Below are 8,179 nucleotides of genomic sequence, written 5' to 3' on the forward strand. Positions count from 1 at the left end.
TTTTATAAAGTGACTTTTATTTTCCAAACTGAAATGCTATTCCTACCAACTTCTAAGTTGTTTTTGCGTGGGAATTCAGTTTTCATTAACTTAGCCAACTTTAGGTGACTAACGGTATTTTTATTTTTGACTATGAAAATTCACCTAATAAATACTAAAAGATTGGTAAATAAAAATAGTACTCAATTAGATGTTTGTTGCTAGCAAATTTTGCTTGCTGTCATAGATATTTTGACTGGAATAAATTTACAGATTTATTAGAATAAGAAAGAATAGTGTTGGAATAGTGGTTGGAAGGTTAGAATTGGATAAATATAGGAATAGTGAGTAAAGATATAAATTGCCAGTGATTATTGAGGTTTTATGTTACTTCAGTTACAGTCTAGCTGGATATCAATTTCTGGAGACTTTAAAACTTTTATTGTAATTCATTTCCCTAAGGGAACACAAAACTGGACTGAATAAGTAGGGTACTATCTTCTGAAGATTTCATTCTGTGTTAATAGATAGCTGAATATAGAATTCCATCCGGAAAGAAAGCAAAATAAATCATGACCAGGAATGTTTGAAGCTTCTTCTTTCTCACATCATTGGCCGAAGCAGTAATAGCATACTGGTGGTATATTTATCTTTATACCAGGCAGATGAACCTGTCAATTTCAGAAAGAGAAAATTGTATTGTCTTATCTCCCTCTGCAACAAGAGTTATTTCTACCTTAATTTATTCCATGCTCCATAGTTTCTAGCAACTGTGATTGCTAGAACAACAAACGATACTGGCAGCAAACTAAGATGGTCAAAGATTTGAAAATTTCAGGAAAGAGCAAGAGTTCCTGGCCACATTAAGACATGAAATACAAGGAAGAAATGACGAACTTGGAAGAATATTTCTATATTCTTGTAGATAAGTGATAGGGTAGGGTAGGGTAGGATAGGGACGAGATGAGACACGACAAGATAAGCTAAGATAAGATAAGATAACTTTTATTGTCATTTTTTTTACTGTGGGTTCACTAGTACCCATTAAAAATGAAATTCTATTGCCTGCTCTCAACGGGGTACACATACACAACATACATATAAACATGCTATATGCATACACATGTATGTATCTACATCCTTACATATAAATACATATAAATATTAATCACTTAATCAAACAGTTCAAAAAGGGGAAACTGGACAAACTGAGAAGTTCATGTCACATAAGGCAATCAACTTCTCATCTACTTTATCAAATGGGATTATGGCAGTATACTTACAGATGTCAAATAAAACAGTTCTGTAATACTGTAATAAAACAAACCCTGTGAAATCAAAGTATCTTGTATTATTCAATTATTATAATAGAAATTGTCTTACCTGCTACATAGAAATATAGGTATATCGCAGTATAGGTATGATACTACCTATTAAGTGAGTGTAAGAAGGATTTTTAATCTTGACAGATTTCTCCTAGATAAAGTATTGGAGAATACTTACATTAACATGAATGGAATTTCAGTCTGTTATTCAAAAATAAAACCTGTGCTCAATTTCTAAAGAACATATGTATTTCTATTCTTCCGCCCACCCTTAAAATACTTGGAAGGAAGATAACAGTGAAAATCTTGACTGTGTGAAATAAATTGTTGCCCTGACAATTTCCAGTCTCGAATGCAGAAGTCTCACAGGACTACTGCGAAATTTATCTTCTACATCATATGAAGTGCCTACCAATAGCAAAAGTATATATAAGTCAATATATGGAATATTCCCATATCTGGTGGAAATGGAAACTATTTAAAATTAATTGTCTAGGACATTTCTGGCAACTATGTGCTGTACATCTACATCCTATCTGTTATACCACTAAAACATTATGGAATCTGAGGGGTTCTTATTGCTCTCTGGGCTTGGTTGTTTTCTTGCAGATGTTTCATTACCCAAACTATGTAACATCATAAGTGCTAATAGGGAGCACTAGAACAACAAAGCTCAGAGAGCACCAAAGACCCCTTATTTTACCCCTGAACCACTAACATTCTCCTTTATCGGTACTAATATGGAATCTATTCACTACAGAAGCAGTAACTTAGAGGACCAAAAGTATTTTTTTTAAAACATTATTTTCCCTTTTGCCATCTTCAGTATTTCGTTGTAATGATTTTGGTAGAAACAAGCAAAATGTTCTGTACAAATTCAGATGATAACTGAAAATGTGAAACTATGCCATTAGAAAGAGCTGCCCTTTATCCATTTATAGTTAGATCTATATGTTTACTTAACCTGGTTGCTTGTTTAGATTTTTTTTATCCTTATCATTTAATTTGCTTGCTATTTTCTATGACCATGGCTGCATGTGATTTATTGAAGAAATAAGTTTTTGAAGAGAAAATGCTGGGGGGGAACTCAGCAAAGAAAAAAATCAGTTTTTGTTATTGCGAGGCTCTTTCTTATACTGTATATTAAGGACCAAATATACTTATTGCACACCTATAGGAAAGAATCAGATGGAGATTTGGAATTGTTCATGTGTTCATTGTGTCTACATTGCCTTGGCAAACTTAGTATTTAAATACGGTAAGTAATAACAATGACAATAACATCTTACACTGTGCAGAATAACATGTGGCGTTGTTTAAGATAAGCAGTGATTGGTTTACGGATAGTTGTTTACAGGACTGCACTAGGAAAGTAAGATTCAAATTCTGTCTAATATTTTAGAAGGCCTGATAATACCTCTTGGTTTATACAGCTTTTCATCAAAACCAACAATTTAAAAATAGACTTCTGCCATATTGTACCTCTTGGGAGATACATCATTTCATTTCATTATTCTGTATTTCTCCACTCCTCATCTTTAATAGTTCCAAAGTGGTGTTTGGACATCTTAGGCAATCTGCCTAACATTTGATGAAATCCTGAATCCCAAGCAAAAGCAAACAGCTCTGCATTGATTCTTTCACCTGAAGGCACATTGCAGAATTTCTATGCAGCATGGTAAACAAATTTGGTTCAGTCCAAGGAAATTTGCTGTGTTTGACTAATGCAAAACACAGGCAACATATTTCCAGTGTGGGAGAGGAGTTGAAAGATTGAAAAATCTACCCAGGGAATAGTACAATCCATGAAAGGATGAGGAAGGATGCAATGGATGAAACACATTTGACCGCCAAACAAGGAAGATGCAAGTTTGTAATGGTGACATTTATGTGGTGATTTCATAGTATGTGTAGTGCCATCTTGGTGTCACTTAGCTTGCTATGGATACAATTAATAGGAAGATACCTTCATTTGAAGAGTTTGTAGAGCTTGGTAGCTATTGATAGCTGATGAATTTCTTTTTGATTATTTAGCTGGCAGTCTTCATATTTAATCATCATATTTAATCAGTTATAAACTGCAAACCTGGCTTGATAGCATGTCCTTAGTTTTTTTCATGTGTCTTACTTTCCTTATGAGTTCCAGCTGTGGGATTTTTCTAGGGGGACTATTTCTGTATTGGTCAGTGAAAGTAATAAAGAACTGTGATGGCTTCACACATTTTGCCAGGTCATAGATTTTTAGTGCTGTTTTATTGACTATACAACAGTTATATGGAGTTTGTGCAATATGCTAAAGATGCAAACCATGGCTTACAGTAATAAAGAAATATTCACAAAAAATATAAAGCCAAAACCAGACAGTCCATATTATGACTCTGTATTAAGTTATGTGCACGTGTGAATTATCCCAAGAATTATAGATACAAATTTATGAATTTAAAAAAGGATTAGGCTAAAGGATGGACTTAAACGTTTTTTAAAAAATCCCAGAAAAAAATAAAGGCAAATTATGTCCATATTGTTATCAAGAGCATGGACTTGAACTCGATTTGTTCATTTGCTATAACAAAAGGAAAATTTCAGAAGGCAAAAGTGAGCATACCAATCTTTATTTTGGGCAGAGACTAGCATAAGAACATAGAGGTATAATTCAATACCACTTTAGTTCTAATCTACAACATAGTCATCTGTGTAATATATAATTGTTTACAACACTTGCTGATTGCTTTTTTTTTATTCCTGATGAGTTTTATGAGCTGCAACATATATACAAAAGCAGTTTTGTACATTACTGAGCAATTGTAATTTATGAATTTTAGCATTTGCAGGCATGCCTGATTAGCATGATCCGGTAGAATATTACATGCTTCTGTATGATGGCATTGAAGAACAATTGGCTCAGAGCTGATTCAGCTTGTTGAGTCCTATAAGGATGTAATTGTTCTAGGGATAGGGTGATCTCATGACCCCTTTCTCCATCAGCAAAAGACAAAGCATTCAAACACTTCAGTATTTTGGGACTTCTTGCCTAGTTTTTTTTTTTTTTTTTTTGTAAATCCAGTTGGCAAAGAGAGACTGCGTTCAACTGGCACCTACAAAATACAGTGGGGCTGAGCTCTTCCTCTGCTAGTTTAAATGCCAGGCTAAAGTTTTGAGGCATTGGTTTCATCTGTACTTCATGATGTAATTTTCAATTAATGAGGAATGTCAAGATCTTCCTTTTATGAGATTTGTTCTTCTCTGAAAATAAAAGACCAATTATGTCGTCGTACTCTGGGCAGCACCTGTCTTTACCAACGGATCCGTTCGGGACACCTTTTTAACGAATTAGTAGGGAATACGTGCTACGTAAAGATGACATTTCAGTTTTGGGAACTGCCAGTCATTTTAATGTTGGCTTGACTGTTCTCTAGAATTCCTATACAATGCTTTTGCCAAACAGTTCCCAAATAAATTAGGTTATTTAAATGCTAGGACAGAGTAGATCAGGAGTGTCAAACTGCCAGCCCGCGGGCCAGATGCATCGTAGCGAAACCGCGCCCACCCCATTGCCGGCAATGGCAAAAAAGTCGTGGTACGTCGCGACACGTCACGTGACGTTGCGAGTTTGACACCCCTGGAGTAGATGATTTACTAAGTTTTCAAAAAGTTGACTTGAATGGAATTTTACTTGAGGGTTACAGATGTGCAGTGTGTTTAAATGACTCCCTATGCTAGTGAAATAATTGTTACCTACACTGTATTTCAAAAGGCCATGTAATACATTCATATATTATTCAGTACCCCTTATATTGAATTTGTGGGAATGACATGGTATAAATTTTCCAGCTAGTTCATTGGAAAGACTCCCGTAGAACTTATATTCTTAACAGTTAAATTAAACAAAATGTTACTTCATTTGCCTTTAGAGTGAATTTAGATAAGGGTTTATTCTCCCCTCCCCCTTTTCTCCTAGGGCAGCTGAAAAAAACATTTGTATTCTGCAACCTCTAAATCTCCTTAAATCAGAAGTCAGGGTAGGTAAACATTCTAAGGTGCAGTTGATGTTTTAAAGTGCCCGTTCCAAAAACTTTTTTTTTTTTTTGCCAGCTATCAATATTCTGCCTGCCTTCAGGAATCTGCCCTTGAAGTACAAAGCCATATGTTTTAAGAAAGGTTAAGTATTCAACAAGCTGTATATTTAACCCTTAACAGGCAAGCCTAGGAAGACGCTTACATAGTAACAGCAAACGTGAGAGAATGGTAGAATGGCGACCACAGCTACTCATAAAGGGAATTAATGTATAAAAGTTTACCAATAATATACCTACTTTTCTTTCCTTCATTAAAAATTTGATTTTATAAAGTTAAGATTCCAGTTGAAAAATGGCCTGTGGTTTAGTCAAGCTCCTGGACTTGAATAACCAACTGGAAACCCTTGAAAAATGAACCTGACCTGAATGTTCATGCAGTATTCATTTATTCACTAATAAAATATAAAACATTTTAAACAGAACTTTAAAAGATATTCAAACTTATAGTCAAAACAATTCCATAACTTGATTCTTCAGTCTTCTTTCATTACCCAGTCAGAATTTCCAGAGAGACATAGGTCTCCAGTGCCTGTACAATAGAGAGCTAGTAACATTCTAAAAGTTTATTGGCTGGACACAAAACATAATTTAGGGTAGGATTCAGTTTTTAAAATGCAAATCCCAAACTGTTTTTAAAACTTGCTGTCTTTCAGAAATGAGTTGCTTTGTAATGTAGAAGATTCAATTTTGGATAATACTTTGAAGATTTTGAAGATTTTATACCATTTTACCCTAATCTGATCTGGAGTGGATACAACTTAAGTGATGTCTGAGGCAATTTCAGTAGTACTTCATTAACGAGTGCCCTGTTTAGCAACCAGACTAACGACTGTATTGAAAAAGTAGCTTTACAACTGATCCTGACATGTAATAGTGTGTGAAAATGACTTTGACAGCAAGAGGAAAAGATACTGCACTCAGATTAAAAGGGAAGGAGCCCACAGTTGGTTTAATGGTCAGATAAAGACATTTATGGACCCACCATAATTGATCAGGCTGCTAAAATAATGGCAGGTGATCTGTACTTTCAGACTGGCAATAGTCTCTTAATGTAGCTTTACAATAAAATAAAATTAACTCATTTGGTTATGTTTCCTGTCTGGTTTACTTTGAAGAGCCAACTTTGCATTTAGTACTGTCACAACATCCCCATAATCACGTGCTTGCCATTTCTATACTTTGCAAGCAGTGTACATTTACGATGGTTATATGATAGTATCCTCGCCATTTGCGAGCCTCACAACTGGCTTCCAACAGCAAAGTCAATGTAGAAACCTGCAGTAATTTGCAAATTATGGTCATGTGATATTGCACTTTGGATGATTTGCTTAATGACCACAGTGGAATTGACGTTGTAAGTCCAGCACAAACATGTGACACTTCACTTAATGACCGTGTTACTTAGTGAAAGAGTTGACTGTCCCAATTGCAGTCATTGAGGACTACCTATATTTATCTAATTGTCTTTTTCAGTGATTAAAAAAATGGTGTCAAGTTCTTAACAGTAGCTGTGTAAGCAGTCCTGTTCATACATGACACACAATTTCCAGAAATCTTGCAGTGTTCAGCTCTCTGTCCGTTAGGATAAGAGCTAGGAAAAAAGAAAAGAAAAGCATACGGCTTAAAGGACGCCCATTTAAAGTTTATTGTCTGTTTTGTAAACACAGATATTAGTGTTGAGAACTTTTGTTGCAAGCTTAAGTCAATGTCTGCTCAACCAAAATGGATTGAACATTTGACACGAAGGGAGACAGGCGTGAGACTTTGCTTCCTGTTCAAATGGTGATTTGTTATATTAGAAGTGAGAGCTTGGACATTTTGTTAGAACAGATACTTTTGTGTGCTTTCACTCCATACCAATCCATGTGTCTGGATGTTGCATTGAAGTAATATGAAATGAATTTAAAATTACTTACACTGTTCTTTTGCATCACCTTTTTGGAGATTCATTGAACTAATTCTGATTAAAGAGTAAACTAAACTACGAGAACTATACATTCTGTTATTGCAAACAAAAATTCCCATTAGTTAGTCTTTTTGTTGAACATTGAATCATTATGGCACCAGTAATCAGTATTTTAATTGAAACTGTTTGGATTTTTATCAGTATTTTGAACAAAATAACCAAACTTTGTTGGTAGTTCCATTTTACATCAGGAGTTACTAATTTTTTTAACCATCACACCTCCCTTTAGTATAATTTTAATGTACTTACCTCCCCTAAAAATACAAACACCAAAATGAGCACAACTGAAGAATAAAAACAGTACGATGAAACTTTAGAGAAGGTGGATTTGTTGTAAAAATGTAACTGAAAGGTTCTTCACACTTCCTTTGGATTCTCTCTGCATTTCCTCAAGGGAGGTACCCCTCACGCTTTGGGAAACACTATTTTATGAGGTTGAAAAATACTGTATTTTGCCAAATTACATAGTATTTTATTTCCAGCAGAAGTATATCAAAATATGAGTGAACTGGTTTTTCTTGTTTTCTGAAATAGATCGGCTCAAACGTGTCTCCATATAAACAATATATTTTTATAAAGAAATAAGAAGCAGGCTTTCTATGTGTTGGAAACAGGTCTTTTATGACAAATAGACTTTAAACTTTCTGATCCCTAAAATTGGAATACCTGTTAAAGCAATGAGACGACAAAAAAGAAAACTTTTAAAATAGTTCTATTTATTTTTTTCTTAATAATAAGTTTGAATCTCATAATCCAAAAATGTTCTCAGAACATAATGTAATGGACCAGATTGTAATGTTTCAGTCCTTGTTAAGAAACTAATTTCACATTTA

Source organism: Protobothrops mucrosquamatus, unplaced genomic scaffold (assembly GCF_001527695.2).
Source record: "Protobothrops mucrosquamatus isolate PMUCROS unplaced genomic scaffold, P.Mucros_1.0 scaffold347, whole genome shotgun sequence".
In the NCBI taxonomy this organism is placed as follows: domain Eukaryota; kingdom Metazoa; phylum Chordata; class Lepidosauria; order Squamata; family Viperidae; genus Protobothrops; species Protobothrops mucrosquamatus.